The 20,469-nt window shown below is 32.2% G+C and overlaps 1 protein-coding gene across 2 annotated transcripts in view; it reads right to left on the bottom strand.

Annotated features, from left to right (window-relative positions):
* The window catches only part of LOC140436508 (uncharacterized), a 123,617-nt gene extending 103,499 nt beyond the window's left edge, over positions 1-20,118 (bottom strand). The window contains exon 1 of one of the 2 annotated variants that reach the window (XM_072525383.1): positions 19,818-20,118. The gene's annotated coding sequence lies outside the window, so the exon portion shown is untranslated. The remainder of the gene's footprint in view (positions 1-19,817) is intronic. The other variant, XM_072525382.1, reaches the window with a different exon arrangement.
* Between the last annotated feature and the right edge of the window lie 351 nt (positions 20,119-20,469).

The following is a 20,469-nucleotide window of genomic DNA, read 5'->3' as shown; positions in this document are numbered from 1 at the left end:
ACACCTCTTGACATTTTAGTGAAAAGGGTGAACATATAATATACCGTATATAGAATAACCAAAGGCATCATTTAATCTAATTTAGGATTCGAAATTCAGATAACTACTAGGAATGTATTGATTTAGGTATCTTGAAAATCAGTCAACCAACATGTTAACAGTAAAAAGTGTCTCCAAGGAAGTTTTATTACTCTTACATCGATCGATAGTGGTTGATGATCTGTTAAAAACGCTCAAAGCAGGAGAATTTCTTTTTCTGTGCTCTGCAGTTGATCTAGTTGTAGTATTCAGAGGTAAGCATAACAGTATTACCTCTAATCAGTTAATCACGAGGTCTAGGATGGAATCAAAGATCTTCGCTTTGCCTCGTTAGCAGCGGTGGTATCAAATCTAGATACAGAATACACTTTTATGTCTGTCGCTTCTGCGATCGTATGACAACCTGACCCTCAGCAATATTTTATAAAAATTAAGATACCTTTAACGGTACTGAAGTGGCGTCATCTTTTAAACAACATTCCAATTACAATATATTGACTTTTAGGTATCTTTATTTTGCTTATAACATTGCCTAGATTCGGGCGTATTGTCAAAATTTTTAAAATGTCAAATGGATATATTAAGAATTTCGTGGAAAATTAAAGATGTTTTATAATAACTAGTTTATTTTACTAAATATATGCAAACTTTTAATAAATTTGTATACATTAAATTATAGAAAAGATGTGAATTGAGTAGAACCTTTTAAGTAGCCGGCAATAAAAACCAGGACTTGCGACTCACCAAATATATCTTAACAAATTCTTATTGGAGAATCACTATCAAAAGCTTGTTTAAAGTTTAAAGTTTAAACTATATACATATTATATAGTTCTAAGTTGTATTCATAAGCTTTTTTTTAATCGTTCGTAGTATAAATATATTGTCTGTAGTGGCTCTATTTGGTCTGAAAACAGTTTGATAATCACCGATTATATTCTCTTATTCACTGAGTATTCTAACAATCTATTACTTATAGATAATACTTAATACAATATTATATAGATAATACCTAATAGAATATAATTCGCCTATAATTCTGGCATTCCCTATTATCTCCTTTCTTATATATTGGTTGTATAAGGCCAACTGCCTATTCCTCCGGTATTTTCTCTTTTTCTCTCCGCTATTTATTATCTGAATCAGTTCTGCATAACTCAGATTTTCAATATGCTGTTCCGCCGTATAATATATTGCCTCGTTTTGTTCATTTTCATTGTTTGCGTTTAGGTTTTCTTCGAAGTATTCTATTCATCTCCTTATAATTATTTGCTTCTCTGTTAGTAGTTCCCCGTCCTCCGTTCTTCGTCCTCGTTTTTGCATATCAATTTTGATCTAAATGACTGTGCTTTCTTTTATTCTTTTATAGAATTTTCTGCTGTCGCGTCTGTTTATATGCTTTCTTGTACATGTTTTCAAAGCCTCTATTCTTTTTTTTCTGCATATTTTAGTCGCTTGTATTCTCTTCTCGGTATAAATTTTCCTGCTATTTCTGTCCAACTACATACCTAGATATTTGACTTCATCAGCTTGTGGGCTCTAGTGTTTAAGGTTACAGTTGGACATGTTTCCCTAAGCGTGGTACATGTTAGGTGTAGTGATTTGTTTTCATTTAATTTGACTCTCTATTGTAATCCCTTGTTGTATTTTATTTATGTTATTTTGTAAAATTTTTAGGGCTATTTTGAGATTTTTGTTAGATTGTATTGCCGTATCATCCGCAAAAGTGGCTGTGGTGATATTTGTATCTTTATGCCAGACTTTATCAAATGCCTGTTCAGGAATACTGCTGAACAGTACCTACGATTTTCAAAGTCTTCATTGATTCTCTAATCTATAACTCTATGTACCTGTTGTATTTTTGAATGTTGTTTTATAAACCCAAATTGGAGTGGTGGTATTAGTTTTTTGTTTTCTGGTATAGGAATTAGCCTAGTAAGTGTCAGGTTTTCAAAAACTTTGGACACCAGTGGAAGAAGACTAATAGGTCGGTAGGACTGCACATTTTTTGGTTCTTTTCCTATAGAGTTAAATAACTGTGTCAGAAATTGGAAGCCTTTCTCTGAAAGTTGCTGCAGAGTTTTTACAGTAATAAAACCAGTTAGGGGTTTTTTGTAGTTCTTTGTCATATATTCGTTATTTGTAAAATGATATGTCCTTGGCCTTCTTTTTTAAATTCTTGTATATCCACTGCGGGATGAATATGGCGATATTAAACTCTTTCCTCATCAAGTGCTTTTACTTCTTGTTATTGCGTCATCTCTTTTCGAAAGTTGGCGATCCAAATAGAAATTGTATCTTTGGAAGCTGCTGCACGAAAGATTTCTGTGGATAAGCGGTGAAACCATCTTCTTTCGCCTTTTAGCCACGAGTTCTGGCGTCTTCCAACTGATCTTTTGCCCTGCGCTTTACCTTCCAATATTATTTGGAGTAATTCATATCTTTCACCTCTTAAGTACTGTCGTAATTCAATTAAATGCTTGACTTTGGCTATCAACATGGTTTTGTCTCCAACCGGTCCACTGTGACAAACTTATTAATGGTCACACAATATATCTCAGCGGCCCTAGATAATAGAAGTCAAGTTGACGTCATATATACTGACTTTACGAAGGCGTTCGACAGAATTCACCACGGCGTATTACTTTCTAAATTGTGTCTCTTTGGTCTCTCTGAGGATGCCGTGACTTTTATGATGTCTTACTTGTCAAATAGAACGCAGTTTGTTGCTTATAATGGTTACAAATCGGAAAAGTACCTAGCTTCTTCAGGGGTTCCACAAGGTTCTAATCTAGGTCCATTATTGTTCTTGTTATTTATTAACGATCTGTGTGAATTAATTTCTGCACCATGTTTATGTTATGCCGATGATTTAAAGATTTATTCATTGATAAGTGACCTTAATGATTGTCATTTTTTGCAGAGTGAACTGAATCGTGTACATGAATGGTGTAATGCAAATCATTTGAATCTTAATGCCAATAAGTGCAAAGTAGTTAGTTACTCCAGGAAACAGTCTAATTTATACCATCCTTATATTATCAATGGCAATGAACTTGAACGTTTAAATAAAATTAAAGACCTTGGAGTTACATTTGATTATAAACTCACCTTTGTTGAACATGTAAATTTAAAGGTTAAAGAAGCACTTAAATCCTATGGATTCATAATTAGAAATAGTCGAAATCTCACTAATATTAAGGCAATTAAATTACTTTATTACACTTTTGTACGATGTAAACTGGAATATGCCTCTGTCATTTGGTCACCTTTTTATGATGTACCGTTCGCGTCATAAAAAACTGGTACAAATCTTATTACCGAAAATCATGTTTTTTAAGTTGTGTAAGTTGATCTTGTCACATGTGTCATTCTAATTTCTAGGGCACTGTTGCCAGTTCAACGAAAATATTATATGAAATCAGCTAAAAGCAGGGCTGTGTGACAGACTGCCAGTTTTGAGTATTCTAAAAACTAAAACATCGAGCATTCTCGATCAGTCAGTCACATTAAATTTGTTTAAACATGCATCCTAAAAAATTCTCATATTAATTTTGTAATTTTTCATTATCTCAATTAAGTACTCATACCTTGATTTGTGTTTTATTATAATTTATGAAAATATTGCAATTCAAATATAGTGATAGATAAAATCATCCTAGACATAACTTTAAATTATTATAATAAAACATTACAGTGAGGTATTGGATTGTAACTGTCACTTTATAATCTACGTACAATAAAGTATAATGTTAGTTTTTGTTAATGTTATCGTTCATATAATAAATAATAAATTAATCTTGGTAGTTGGCCTGTGACTAAACTTATTGATACAAAATAAAGTTCGTGTTCGGTAGGTAATTGAAGTAAAAAACTAGGTACAGTAGATGCATTCCAATGTTCCCTGTGCCAATAATCTAGGTTTAAAGATCCTTCAAATATTTTGGATATTAGCTGAACCCTATCTCTGGTTATTAAATTTATTAAATACAGTTTTTTGTTGTTAATGATAAAAATAATACCTATCTAATAATATCTTTATTTTTTTAATTAGATTTAGTGCAATTCCGTTATCTGTGATGGCAACAGCGAATTAATTCACGAACCACTGTATCCAGTCTGAATCCAGGTTTACATTGGGAAAAAAAAGTGTACCAGTTTTATATGACGGGAAGTGTACATATCCAACTTATAGAGCAGGTGCAGCGTAAATTTTTAAAATTTTTGTCTTTCAAAATTAACGGCATATATCCCAAGAGGGGCATCAGCAATAGTGAGTTGTGTAGCGATTTGGACGTAGTATCATTAGAATCTAGACGAATTAATGCCTCCCTAATATTCCTGTACAAGCTACTACATAATCTCATTGACTGCCCTGATATTCTTCGACAAATAAATTTTAACGTTCCATCTTATCCAGTGAGAAATTCGATTACGTTCAGAAATACACAAGCTAGAACTAATCTTATGTTAAATTCTCCTCTATTTCTCATGTGCAACTATTATAATTCCTTAAGTGCTTACTGCGATATATTTCACTGCAGTTTAAAGCAGCTTACTAGGATGGCTGAGATCTACCTAGGTGATTGAGTAGTTTCTTTATGTTAAGGTAAAATACTCGAAAAATGTGTTATTTAGTTAGTACTTATGAATTATTAATATATCATTTAATTTTAGTATTGTATTTTGTCCTATAAATGGATTCTGTTGGACAATAAACGCTATTATTATTATAGTGTTTAATAGTTCGTTTATTGGTTGGACATTTTTATCACCGGCAATAAATATCGGTGGAGGTTTGTCTTCCTGTTTTTTTTTTGCCTCTTCAGTCTCTGCTTCTTCATTAATTAATACATTAAATTTATTTGCTGTTGGTGTGTTCAGCCAGTAGTTATCTATTTTGGTTTGTTTAAGTTTGAGATGTTCCGGACTATTTCTCTCACGTTTTTTTATTTTGAACTGTGTGCCATTCTTCGTCATTTGTTTTAGATGTGCTTGGTGGGTGATATAGCGGTTATGTACTTTGGACTGAATAGTGGTATTAAGGTTGAGATAACTGCATTGACTGGTTTGGCTGGCTTGGAATGAAATTTTGCTGGATTTGTGATGAAGGATGTGGTCCCATTTGCATTTGTGGAAAATATCCTAGTTGTTGAACTGGTAAGTTTTGATCGCCGAGGTTGATTTGGTTTAAAGCTGGACATTAAGAGTATGGAAATGGATGTGGATACTGATTATATCCATTGGAGATGTTGATTTAAATATAAATGTTAATATTAGGTGTTACCTTTGATTTCTGGATTCCAAATAAAATCACAGCACATTTTTTACACAATCGCCCTCATTAATACCAACATTTTTGTTATGATTCAATTTGTTTTAAAACAATTAAAAGTTTTGATTTAAAATTTAAGTTTGTATCATATTAACATTAACTCTGTTATCTACAATGTTCTAATAAGTAGTACATAGTTATTATTTGTATTTGGTTGTTAATCAATTTCTAAAACTAAAACTTTACACTTTTGTGCGTCCTAAAACGTTTGATTTTGCATTTATCATATGCATTTATAATATCAAAATAAATCTGTATAAAATATTTTTGGTATGACAAAACAAAGCATTTTAGTTGAATATCATATGTTTTTGAATCCCGATAGGTGAATCGGATCACATTCTAGTACTTTTAAAATGAATTAGAAAAGTATACATTCATACTTTGTCATTTTTAAACTACAGACAACCTCAAACATATTTATTTTTCAAACAATGAGTATCGGTTTTAGCTGAGCCTTCTTGTACAAAGAAACTTTAATAATGCATTATTATACCAATAACATAGTTTGTTTACTCACAAGGTGTATCAAAAGACGACCAGCAAGTGGGTTTCGTGCGCAATTATACAGTTAGAAGTATTTATTTAGCGGTACGTCCAAAATTGGGAAGTAGGTAGGATGTGTTTACTACAAAATCGGATGGTGTAACAATCAATATCACCTACATCGATTTTTGGATCTTTTATGACATGACCAGGAAGGTTTGTCGTACAGTTAATAACGGCTTTATTATAATATTAATCTATTATAATATGGCTTTATTGCTCATTTATTTGTGAATACAAATAATAAAATTGATGAAATGTAACAGACACTTTGTTGGGATTCGTGCTGGTTATAAATGCTTAGTGCTGATAATAATCAGCATTTCGAATTGGATTTCGATGTCTATTAAACGAATTAGTTTTTTGTTTTTAAATAGAATAGATAAATGGAGATATCGCCTAAATAAAAATATAGACAGCGAATCAAGTAAAAGTAGGACTGGTGCAGGATTCAATTTAAGAGCACGGAAGAATCGGATTACAGATTTACGGAACTACGGAATTACGGAAACAGATTAAATAAAAATAATATTAGGGAGACATACTCACAATTGTAACATTTTTATATTCTTTGGTATATATTGAAATCACACCGTATGTGTTAAAACACTGAAAAAGTGCTTTCAATCCTTTTTGAGTCGCCGCGACGAGTTGATAATAAACACGTTTTAGAACTTGTTTATATAACACATATGGGTAATTCCTCGGCATTCTTTTCACCGAGAGCCGCTTTTAGGATATTCTGCGTGTCAAATAAATAGGAATATTCCCGTTTATACGTTTGGTTTTTACAGAGTTGGGCAAATGAATTTTAAAGAGAACTACATCACTCTCGCTGAGGCCGCTGTCGGGGTCAGTTGGTTTCAGTGTTAGTCCAAATTTTTCTTCAAATTTGTAATGTTTTATGTTTTTTTGTCTTCCATCATGGGAAAATGTGTACTGTACTAGCAGTGTTAAGTTTTATGTGAAGTTAAAATGAGGTTGGGAAGAATCATTGAACAGTCAAGACGCTGTGAGTGTTGGCGTCAAGTGATTTATACTCAATGTGTCAGTTCTAATCATAATAAGAGTAATCACTATTTTTGTTTTATGTCGTCTCTTACCTAAGAGATTTGTATGTAAGAGATTTGCGGCGTTTCCTACAGATTTGAAAGGTACCCACATGCGTTCCAGTTTTTTAAGAAGCCGAGTCTAAAATTTGCGTCCCAGTGAACAACTTCCAGCCTCAATTTGTTTGTCCTAAGAAGCTGTTTCAGAGTATTTTTTAGTTTGGAGATGAATTTGTTCGTGTGGCAGAGAGTGCAAGTCCAGTTACTAACCCCAGAAATTTTAAAGAAATTTTAGTGAAATCCAGGTAATTCTTTTGTGTTGATTTTTAAAGGAAAAATAAACATTTTCTAATAATAATAATTGCTTTCATAACAGTTTAAGAAATTGTAATAAAATAAGAAATTGTAATTGTATAATTAAAATTATAGATGTTAGGGTGTGGCTCTTAGCTGTCATATTAATTGTTCTCAATTTTAAAATTTAATATTGACATCTGACAGCTAGCATTATTTTTTTGACATTTAGTAAATACCTAATCATAACAGATCTTGTTTTGCTTTGTTTTTTTTTAGACAAAGGTTAATCTCTATGCATAGTTTCACTTAAAAAGATATTTTTTTATTTGTAAATAATTTATTTCTGCTACAAATTATCGCCCAGTAACAATAATTGTAAGTTCTTGTAGCATCTCCAACTTCAAGAGTTTGTTAACTGATAGAACATAGTAAGTTTGTTTTTAATATTTTCTATTTTATTGTTATTATTTATATTTGTAACCTTTTGTGGCGAGACAAAAATAAATATGCAGAGAATAAAGAGACATGCAGAGAAAATTAAAAAGAAAGGCCCAGAAGAAGAGACAATGAAAATAATCTAAAAGTGTGGTTCCAAAAACTTATAATATACAATACGAATGAAGAAGGGACAAAGAGAGGGATGAATTAACTTCCACGCTAGTCATACTAAATATAAACAGTAGTTATTTAAAAAAAACATATAAACCATAATTTTTAATTTATCTTAGAAAAACTTAATTTTGTTCAATCGTATAATTCTGATTCATTTATTAAGAATGCTATATTTCATATTCATTGCCATGAGATGATGGGAAAAATCCATCCTTAATTATTTTATTTAAGTAACACACATCATTAAATCTTTCTAATGAAATTTTCTAAGAAATATTGCAAGAAAATACCAAAAATTTAATTTTAAGTATAAATCATTGCAGAATACGTGTGTTATGTGTGATGCATTGGTTTTCTACGAAATATAAATCGTCAAACCTTCAAAAATATTATATGACAAATTGTTTGACAAAAGTTAAGAACATTGTTAATATCCAAATAAAATATTTGTAAAATTTTTTTTATTATTTTAACGTGGAAGATAGAAGTTAATAAACTCCAGTAAATCCTTTTGTTCATAAATCATTATTAGTACCCTTTTATGACAATTCTGAACTATATAGAAAACAAAAATATAATAATAATAAAAAAACTGGGTCTGAATGAACATCTCTATAAGAACATGCAGAAAGTTATACTACTCTCGACGACCAGATGTGTACGAAAATTTTTGGGAGATACTCCAGCATGCCGAGTCACCTAGGGCTCGAAAACACGGAAAGAGTCCCACCAGAGCTCAATTCTTTTGATACCGTAGGTATCTGGGATGAGTGAATTTTTCCCTTGGAGGAAGTGTGAGCCCTATGGCTATATCTGGATAATAATAATATCGTATGGCATTTTTGCAGGGGAGATCCTTTCGTATTGTTCAGGTTTCAATTGCATGTTTAATCCTTTTTCGATGGAGGACAGAGGGACTGACGGTTTTACGTTCCTTCTTTTTTTAGAAATGAGAATGCCGTTGTTGGTACCGAGAATCGAACTCGAGCGCTCTGGCTTAATCACTGAACATCAGTAGATTTTAAATGTTTCAAAATAAACAAAAGAACGAGGAAAGAGATCTTATAAATGAAAAGAGCTATAAAACTAAAATTCAAAAGTTACTTCACAAAATAAAGCAAAATGAAGGTGCAAATTTTTTTTTTTTTTTTACTAAAGACAAGTGTACTTACATTAAAATCTGGTCAGTAAGACCAATTATCAATTTGTTTCTAACTTAAATTACTAATGAAATCTTAAAATTAGGTGTCTACTCACTAGTATCTTTCCTATTATTTCTAATAACTAGCATTAAATTTAGCATGCATACTCGCACAACACTTTACTCTGCTTTTCACTCACTTATTATACCAGTTCAAAAGGCTTTGTTCTTTTGAGCCTTCTTTCTAGGTTCGTATTGTCGAGGAGCTGGATAGCCTCGACGTTTACATGATGATGGAGTCGTTGTTCATGGCTCCCTGCAAATTTCTTGATTATTTGATTGACGTTTTCCATCTTGAGGTCCCGGTGAAGGTCGTTGTTCCTAACGTACCAAGGCGCATCTACGATGTTCCTCAGTACTTTATTCTGGAATATCTGGATTACTTTGATGTTACTAGGCTTGGCACAGCCCCAGAGTTGGCAGCCATAGGTCCATACTGGTCTCAGTATTTGTTTATAGATTAGGAGTTTATTATTTATGGATAGAGAGGAATGTCTTCCCATTAACCAATACATTTTCTTAGAAGCTTAAAAACTGTTTATTTCCGTAACTAAAAAATCGTGACCTTTCTTTCTTGCAGTATTTCCCTAATTTATTTCTTCTAAAATTATTATACAATTTTTTTGTAAATATTTCAACTTAAAGTTGTTAAAATATATTATTTATGAAATGAACTTGTTATTGGATATTGTTTCTCAAATATATTTACGATATATTTTTATTTAAATTAAAAATCGTATTATTTTATTATTTAATTATTATGAAAGTAACTTATATAACCTAATGAACTCATTTAATATTCTTCAACTTGATTTTGGTCGTCACGAGTAATTGGCCAGGTAAAGATTTTTTCATAAAAAGTTCTGATTTCAGGGTTTTCTTTATTGTCTATAACCATTGCAAATTCGTCTCAACCATTGTAAATTCGTCTATATCTTCGCCTTTTTTTTTTAAATCGTTTGTATGTTCAATTACGTCCAGTCGCGAATGTTTTTCAGTCAGGATATTTGTCCTTTGCCCTTTTCCCTTCGATATTACCCTTCATAATCATCTGCAAAAACTCGTACTTCCCATTTCTAAGTATGTGCCTCAAATATGCTGTCTTCTTCCTTTTAATGTGGCTTGATGTGAACTTTATCTGCCAGATTTTGAATTGTTTATAGCATGTTGGACTTCGAGAGAAATCACAAATCACAAAATAAGTGCTACGTTGGGCAGAATGTTAGCAAATACTATAAAGTTTCTGTTTAGTAATACTTGGATAAGGAAGAAGGCTACAAAAATAAATGGAACATCCACGTGGCAAGCAAAAAAATCAAAAAATAGATAGGGATGCAGAGTAACAGAGTAAAGATAAACATAAAGAAATAGAGATAGGCTTCAGAAAAGCTGCGCAGATGATTTTCAGACTAATGCAGACTAATGTAGACTAATACAGAAAAATAATGGATACATGATACATCAGTGTATCATTTATTATTTCGTGTCTACAGATAAACTACATAGACAAAAAATCAACTGCAAGTGTGCACGTTCATGAAACGTCCAATGAAGTCCGTCCAATGAAGGACTAAAAGATGGTAATACATTTTATAATTGATAATAATGGATTCTGCACATTATTAATGTTCTGAAATATATTATTTTTGGATTTTGTATCCTAGACAATCAAATCCACAGTTCGTTAACATTCTTAAAAACGTATCAATAAAATCTTTAAAATTTAATTTCAGCTAATTTCTAAGTAAATTAATGATATTCAATAACAAGTGTTTTTTTTTTGCAATACTACATAACATATTATCTAACCTTCAGACCTTTGTTCGATCAACACAAAAAATTTCAAATTATATCCATAAATGTACATTATTATACATACTTTATAGTTAACTAAATTTATCGACTGACATTATTTTGTTTTTAATGCATATTTATTTATAGACAATATCATATTTCACAAATGAATCTATTGTATGTGGAAAATTAATTATTAAAACACTTTGTTCTGGTCCACGATTAGTTTACCGTGAGATATAGTTGCTATAAAATATTATTTTATCAAATTAAAAGAATATACGACGATAATTTTCATACAACTATTTATTGCTTACTATACGTGTTTACAGAGCTTAGTTTCGCTGGCTACTAACTACAAAATATATTAAAGCTACAAACATGCATAACAGAAGTCCCTAGTGGAGGGAAGGTCTTTTCTAAAAACTATAAAATTTTACCCTGGGGGAAAAACGTAAATTACACAAAATCGTTCATATAGACAAATTTTCCCCAGAAATATGTAAGAATGAATATTTTGAATGAATGAAAAACATAATGAACTATGAGGTGACGGAACACACTTTATTATTATACAGACCGTTTATTTAGCTCTACTATATCCAGAGCGTTTGACAGCGTAAAACATGACGCAATGATAAAAATCCTACACAACGCTAACATTGAGGAGAAAGATATAAGAGTTATCCAGAATCTCTATTGGAATCAAAAAGCACGAGTGAGACTGAACAAATCAACCAACACAGAAGAATTTGAAATTTCAAGAGGGGTGCGACAGGGGTGTATTTTGTCTTCTATGCTCTTCAATCTCTACGTGGAGAACATTTTCGCAGAGGCACTGGAAGGCTCTGGGTGTGGAATAAAGGTAAACGGATTCCCGATAAATAACATTCGTTACGCCGACGACACTGCGATAATAACAGACAACGAACATGATTTGCAGTTGATGTTATATAAAATAAACACCTTAGGAAAAATATATGGCTTGAAGATAAATGCTGGAAAAACTAAATGCATGGCAATAAGCAAAAATGCACTTTTAAGAATACAACTGCAAGTAGATAATGCTCCAATCGATCAAGTGAAAACATTTAAATGTTTTCACTTGATCGATTAGAGATTGGATCAATGGGATCCTCAACAAGAAATAAAATGCCGTACCGAACAAGAAATACAAGCTTTTATCAAATTTAAACCGCTACTATATAATTGCAATCTTTCCTTTAATCTCCGCTACAGGATGGTTAAATGCTATGTATGGTCTATATTTTTATACGGCATGGAAACATAAACGTTAAGAGTACCTTCCATTAATAAGTTGGAGGCCTTCGAAATGTGGACGTTGCGAAGAATGTTCCGCATACCATGGACAGATAGGGTGAGAAACGAGGAAGTCTTAAGAAAGGCAAATACTGAGAGAAAACTACTCAATTTGATCAAGGTACAAAAAATTGGATATCTCGGCCATATTCTGAGAGGAAAAAAATACGCAATCCTTCAACTAATCATCCAGGGAAAGATTGAAGGCAAGAGAGGAGTAGGTCGCAAACAAATGTCGTGGCTACGGAACATAAAGAACTGGACAGGCATAAATAACACTGGCGATCTTTTGCATGCCGCAAAAGACAGACGTCTGGCCTTAAGATACCTCGCCAACGCACTATAAGAAGAATATCCAGGGCTCTTGTATCAAGGCGATATCAAACCAAATAACAACAATAAGTTATGCTAACCTGCCTTATTGTCTGAGTATGGGAGTATTAGTTTCTGATTCACTTAGCTCTAAATTTCTCTTCTGGGCTCTCTATTTTATTTTCACGAGTTGAAATATGATGATGCTCCCATACAGTGCCAAGTTAAAACCTCCAACTTAAGATTTTGCCAACTTTATGAGGTATCGCATCGCTTAGACAATACTTTTCTCCTTGTATCATGCATCTCATAGACACGATGGTATACCTCGGTATTGAAGTGCTAAGTAGTTGTAGCAGAAATCTTACCGTCAGTAATGATAAGTCAGTTGTGGCGTAGCTGTCAGGTGATTTTTTGATTGAACATGATGTAGATGTAACTTGTAGAATGGCATGTTGGATAGGGGAACTACCTCACTCCCTACGCGAATTGCTACTAAGTTTAAAATTTCCTTATTCTGCACAATGTTAGGCCCGTACGGTTTTCATTATGCTAGTAGTTTTTCTCTAATATTTCAATCGATTTTTTCCTTTGGCTTCCTCTTCCATTTTTATTATTAAATATATTGCTGGATAAATACTGCATTTTAATGGCTTCTATATTAGAATTATGTTTCACTGTTTCACTGCTTTCAAAATATATTAATCTATCTGAGTATGCACACTTATATTTCATTGATCATGAGAATGATTTTGATTGGGTGAGGCATGATGTAGATACTAATAAACTTTCTTTGGAAATACGGACTGCATCAAAATGACAGTAATCCGATTAAAAATTTACACTTAGAATAAAAAGCATCCGCAAGAATTGATAATAAGCTAATTAATATAATTCCCACTATAAGAGGTGTGAGACAAGGCTGCATACTTTTGAGACTCTTGTTAACCTAATATATTCATAAAAGTCCATGGAATGTTCATAAATCCTATCTTGGATTCTACGGTTTGTTTGGCCTATATAAGATCGGGGCAGTCTGCATAAAAAAGAGTTCGGACAGAACACAATGTTCTTGACTTTAAAATATGAAAGTCTGGACCGAAACTAACAATCATGTTAAAGGATGGCGTAAAACCGGATAGGATTACAGAAATTGTATCCAACCTTCTCTGAAGAAGACAGTACCAAAAGAAGAAGTTATACTCTTGTAAATTTTTTACTTGCACGTGTCAATAATATTTAATAGAAATCACCGTAAAACAAAGATAGAATAAGTAACTAAATATATATATTTATAATAAATTAGACTGAGAAGGCTGTCTTTGACCGCATGTTTTGGTGCCCTTACGTTGCCCATTATTACCTCTCGCAGGGTTACCAGGTCTACTGATTTTTAATCTAAGTGATTATTATGTCAGTGTTTAATTATAAATTAAAGAAAAAATCTATTTATTGATATATATCTTTATTTTTCAACTTTTCTGGTGCCGGTTGGTGCCAATTTAGGCTTCAGTCAATTCCATACGATTACGCATCGCCCCTCTTTCCATGTCTAAGTTATGAGTCTTGTAAAGACGAATTATATCGTAGTGTGTACAACATAGCATGGATATAGACCTTTAGAAAGAAAAGACAATTAATAATGCCTTAATAATACAAATAAAGTTAGTGGTGCAGATTATTTGTAATTCAAATTTTTGATCATAGATTTTATAAATTATTGATATTTTGAAATAAATTATCTTTATTGTGTTTTATATCGCAGGTAATAAAACCCACAGTTTGTTAACATTCTCCGAAAGTTACAGATAAAATGTGTAAAATTTAGTTTTGACTAAATTCTGCCTAAATTAATAATATTCATTAACCGGTATTTTTTGTGAAACTATGTAACCTTCAGACCTTTGCTCGATCAACGCCAAATATTTCAAATTAAATCCATAAATTTACTATTAATACCTACGATATACTTATCTACGTCTATCGATTGAAATTATTTTGTTTGTAACGAATATTTATTTATAGATAATACCATATTTCACAAATTAATTCCTAAATAATTGCAAAGAATTATGTGGCAAATTTTATTGAATATGGAAAATTAATTATAAAATTGTATAATATCTAAATTAATGTTTAAAGGTTGATTTGTATTGTATAATTTATATAATTATACTGTAATTGTTATTTGGTAGCATAAAATTATATAATATAATGTAAGAATTTTGACTTTTTTAAGTAACTTCGAAGAGTATCAATTTGTTTTTTATAAGTTTTACGTGAGAATTTATTACGCATTTTAGTAAGATGATGATTCTATATTCCGAACTTGGTAGTTCATAGTGCGAATGAAGTACAAAACAGAAAACATAAAAGTGCTTTTGAAAACTAGATGTAAATTAAAAATTGATGATACCGGCATTAAGCAAGTGATGGAGGCAAAATGCCTAGGTATTATATTGCCTAGACGTGGAGGAAGAAGGGTAAGTTCAAGTTCACCACATCAATAGATTGGCAGGACTTCTTAATATTACCAATGAAGAAACGGAAATATAAGAACAATGCATCAGAGAGAGAAAGAGAGAAAGAGAGAGGGATAGAGAGAGAGACATAATTAAAAATAACTAGTCCTCAGTGGCGTAAAAGGGTAGCTATTAGCGGTATCAGTAGGGAATAGGAGTACTAGTCTTTGAAAGATCGAGGCTCAAATAGACCTTTAGTACCACTGATGATAATGATCAGAAACAAGACCTAACACAGCTAAAACACAAATGCCATAAAACATTTCACAGATGAAAGTACTGAAAACAATTGCAGAATAAGATCGAACGAGATGCGAAGACATTATATCAAGTGAATGTATCTTCTGGTTGCTGAAGTAAGCACCTCATTCGAACGTTTTATTGGCTTAATGGGCAATAGTGTTTTTTAATAAACACATTACAAGATCATTTAGGGGTTCTGTATTACATATACTGACCAAAGAGCTTTGACCATTGTTTTGAGTGTTTTTTTTGGTCAAAAGTCTTTTTTATCGAAGATTGTGTGCAGTCTCATATTTTGATACCGTATATCCATATGGTTTTCAGCAAGATTTTAAAAATGAGATGCTGGTTCTTTCAAACAAGTTGCTTCTGTTTTCATAGTAGGCAATACACTTGGGACAGAATCAGAATTAGCTGGATTCTTTTGGCATTTATGCGTGTTTTCAAGTAAGCTTGATGTCCATGTGAAACTCTTAATTAGACTTCATATCTTTCAGGTATTTAAGCGTTTTTTAAACTTTGGAAGCAGCTATTTCTGAAATGGAAGGCTTCTACAGCAAGGGTTACAATGATTAATTATTCATCTAAATAATTTGGACCGCGTCCTTTTTGTGTTGTCCTTGTGTTGTTTTTCGTGGGGGTTCGTTTCAAACCGTAGAGGGGTCGTCCAAAGAAGATGCTATAGAAACATGGGATTAGAAGAATTGATTGAAGACTAAGCTTCTTTTTTTTACCAGAAAATATTTGTATAAAGGAAGACGATTAGTAGGAAGACCACGAAAACGATGGAACGACAACTTAGTGGAGGCACATTGAAAAATAGAGTCACGTCCACATAAAAAGAAGTGGAAAAAAATATTTGGATGAATTTTCGTTGTAGCTTGGTTTGCAGCTAATTAAAGTATATATTTTGGTTATTGTAATGGAATATTGTGGGTATTTTAAAATTATGTTTGGTTTTTTTTAGACGATAAAGGTTTTTGTACAATTAAGTACTGGTTTTCTATTAGTTGATGTCTGATGTCTCACTTGTCAGTTGTCACCGGTCTCTGTACACTTAATAAACAATAAAACTTATTTCTTTTATAATACGTACAATATAGTGCTATTATTATTAAACTGTACGTGAATAAAAGTCGACGTATCACTAAAAAACGTTGCTAGCCATTAAATGTTTTGTATATAAAGGGTTCTTGTAGCCTACGACTTTGATAATGGGCATGAGGACAAATGGTTGCAAATTTTATTTTAAAAATATCTTATCTAAATTATTAATTGTCAAAATCACTACAATTCTAAAACATTCCGTGTCAAGTGTTATATTCTGAATTTAATTTTAAATACTTCTTTTCTGTTATCATATTATGTTGAAAAATCACCAAGTCAGTTATCATTTAGAATACTTTTTATAAAAATTTAAAGTTATACTTTTAAAAATTGCTACTAATTTTGGTTCCTCTATAATGTTTGGATTATCTTTGTGATTTTACTGCAAATGTGCTTAGTCGTAAGTATTAATATGCCTTTTCATTATCATCAGTTGACGTCCCAGACGTTACAGCTCTTCGTGATCCCTAGCCCGCCTCAATTCTTCCATCTTTTCCTGACAAGTGTCTGTCTCCTCCATCCCCTTGCTGCAATCTCCCTTAGATTTAACGGAGATCCTGCACATTGTCCAGATACCTGAGTTTAGGTCGCCCCCTTTTTCTTCTTTCGATTCTGGCCTATTATATGTCTTACTTAATTTTAATAAAAATACATTATGATGGAACCAGAGTGAACTTAGGCCAAACATTATCCAAGAATATGAATTGTCTACAACATACTGCTTGGGCAAATACATCTCTGTTACCAAGAACTGAATTTTTCGAACGGCGAACAAATAGAACCCGACGAACTAGAACAACTGTAGAGAATTTCCGGACAAAGAAAAGAGAAGAAAAGAGGATACACAAAAGAAAAAAACGAAATCACCTAAATGAGGAACCTTATATTATATTATATATAGAAAACCTCAACAGAGAGAAATAATTCAGAGCATTCTATAAGAAACTTAACATCAACAGAAAAGAATTCAATGCAACCACAAGACAATGCAGAACTCAGAATGGCGACCTATTAACAACAAGGAAAGATGTATTGAATAGATGGATGGAATACTTTTACCAGGCACTTAATAAAGAGCAAGAAGAAGAAAACCTGCAAGACGAAAGAGGTGAGGTAAGGCGAATAGACGAGAGGGAAGAGAAACCACCAATGATTCTTGAAGTTAAAGATAAAACTAAAAAGCTGGCCAGAAACAAATCACCCGGAATAGATAATCTTCCAGCTGAACTATATAAATTGTACCATACACAAATAAGGAGATATCTTTGAATGTTCTAACCACAGAGGAATTAGGCTTCTAAATACAGTGTATAAAATATTTTCCACAGTACTATATCATCGTATGGCACCATAATGCAGAACGGATAGTAGGAAAATGCCAGGCTGCTTTCAGAGGAAGTAAATCGACAATTTATCAGATTGGAACCCTGAAACAAATTTTAGAAAATGCACTGGAATATGGCATTAATACTAATCACATATTTATAGGCTACAAAGCAGCCTACGAATCTGTGAATAGAAGAGAAATCTTCAAAGCAATGAAAGAGCCAGGAATACCAAATCAGTTGGTAAATTTAACAAAAATAACTCTTAAAAAAGTTGAATGTAGAGTACGAATTCAGTTGGAACTGTCTGAAACTTTTTAAACAAATAATGGGCTGCGCCAGGGAGACACTTTCTCCTGTATACTGTTCAATCTAACTCTGGAAAAAGTAATACGTATGTCACAAATTACAACCACTGGTTCAATTTATAATAAATCAGTGCAGATCCGGGCCTATGCTGATGATATCAATATTGTTGGGAGAACGGAAAACGCTGTACGAGAGGCGTATGTAGCATTAAAAGAATCAGCTACAATAATGGGTTTAATAATAAACACCAACAAAACTGAGTATATGAAAATAAGCACGCAACTACAAATCCTACGACACTAGTTATAGAAAACAACGTCATCGAAGCAATGAACGAATTTGTAAACCTGGGAGCGCTCCTTAACACTGAAAATAATACTACCACAGAGATAAACCGCAGAATTTGCCGGCCAACCAAATCTATTTTGGGCTCAATCTTCTCCTTAAATCCACAATTATATCGAGAAATATAAAAACAAAACTCTACAAAACGATAATACGCCCAGTCCTAACATAAGGTCCAGTGACCTCTACTCTAACAAAAAATAATGAAACCGTGTTAGGATATTTCGAAAGAAAAGTACTAAGGCGAATCTATGGAGCAATGAATGACAATGGAGTGTGGAGAAGACGATACAACTTCGAAATTTATCGAATATATCAGAAACCTGATATCGTAAAACATATTAAGATAGTACGTCTGAGGTGGATAGGGCATGTAATGCGAATGGAACAAAATGACCCAGCTAGAGAAACTTGATAGACCTATTGGTCAGAGAAGAAGAGGAAGACCCTGAACAAGGTTCCTTGATAACATCGATGAAGACATGAGAAATAAGGGAATACGTGCTTGGCGGAGAAACGCGATGGATAGAGACGACTGGAGAGAAATTCTTGAGGAGACTAGGACCCACGTAGGGTTGTAAAGTTAGAATGATGATGATCATGATGAACAGATAGGACTTATAATATAAATATACTCCAGTTATCAGAGGCAAAAATGCCACTTAAATTCTTAAAATCATACGAACAAGCTGAATTTTGCTGAGAATATTAATTTTGGGAATCAAAAAAAAAAGATTCAAGCAAGTTTGCCATTTTTACCCCCGTTCTCTATTAACTATGAACCGTTCTCTCAAAAACAACGCTTGAAGCGACTGGCGATTTTGAATATCAGTTACGCGCGCGAAATCAATGTTAAATAATTCGATAAAATTCGATATCTTTTGACCAGAAAGTCCTATTGACAAAAATATAAATGCGTTTTAAAGGTAAAGAGCGCACATTTCATATGCAACTTTTTATATTTCGCAAATGATATACCAGAAAATTTCGTGGACGATACTCCAGCATACCATGTTCTAATGAACTTATTAACATGAAAAGAGTCCTTCTAGTGCTTAATCTCTTTGATTTATTAGGTACCTGGATAACTGATTTTTGTCGTTAGAGTAAGTGAGAACCGTATATATATATATATATATATATATATATATATATATATATATATATATATATATATATATATATATTTTGATTTTTTTCCACTGTAACCAAGAAAAAAATTTGTTTACTTTAAAATTGCCATTCGGAATCAGCTTTCAGCATGAAATAATTTAAAATGTTGATAAATAGTTTTGTTTTATAATTTATAGTTTATGTATAATATTTTCCCGATATTATTTAAACAAATGATACTCCCTGAGAACCATCTAACAAAGTAACACAAAATTACTCTAATTTAAAAAAAAATAATTTTATATTTTTTTCCTCTTAAAAAAATAGGAAAATATTAAAAGAACTTACTTTATGACAACTTTCCAATAGACAGACTAAACTAACACACCAACACTAAGTTTCTCCGACTTAATACGAAAAAAAAATCAACGAAATTCAAATGTCCACCAAAAAACTATGATCCGTTCAAGTGCATTCACTTTCGTTTTCAAACTAATGCATATTAAAAAAAAAATACGATTAGTCTGCGGTAGCCCCGGGCAGCATGCTCTTTCCTGCTATTACCAACCGTGCGGCAGTAGTGGCACGTCTTCAGCGGTCTGCGACTAGAGAAAGCACATGTTGGTGCTGATAATAATCCTCGGTAATAGGGAGAGGTGGAGGTTTGTTCCGCCACAAGATTGTTTATTCTTCGGTGGAGATGTTACCGATCATGTTAATAATAGTGATATAAGATCTTTTATTGTGCGAGTTTTTGGTAATTGGTCTAATACAGCTGGATTTTAATAATATCGCCTTAGGTGTTGCGGCGGACTCGGCGGTTAATAATTTTTGGATGATAGAATAGAATAGAATACCAAGAATTTATTTAGTCAATATACAAAAATAGTTTTGTTTTTGATAAGTCAAAGGAATAGTGACAATTTTTACATACATATATATAAAATTTTTGCGAATTTAAACATTACAAACAGATATTTAATAATACCATTTTAAAAAT

Source organism: Diabrotica undecimpunctata, chromosome 3, assembly GCF_040954645.1.
Source record: "Diabrotica undecimpunctata isolate CICGRU chromosome 3, icDiaUnde3, whole genome shotgun sequence".
NCBI lineage: Eukaryota > Metazoa > Arthropoda > Insecta > Coleoptera > Chrysomelidae > Diabrotica > Diabrotica undecimpunctata.
This window is presented reverse-complemented; position numbering and strand designations above follow the sequence as displayed.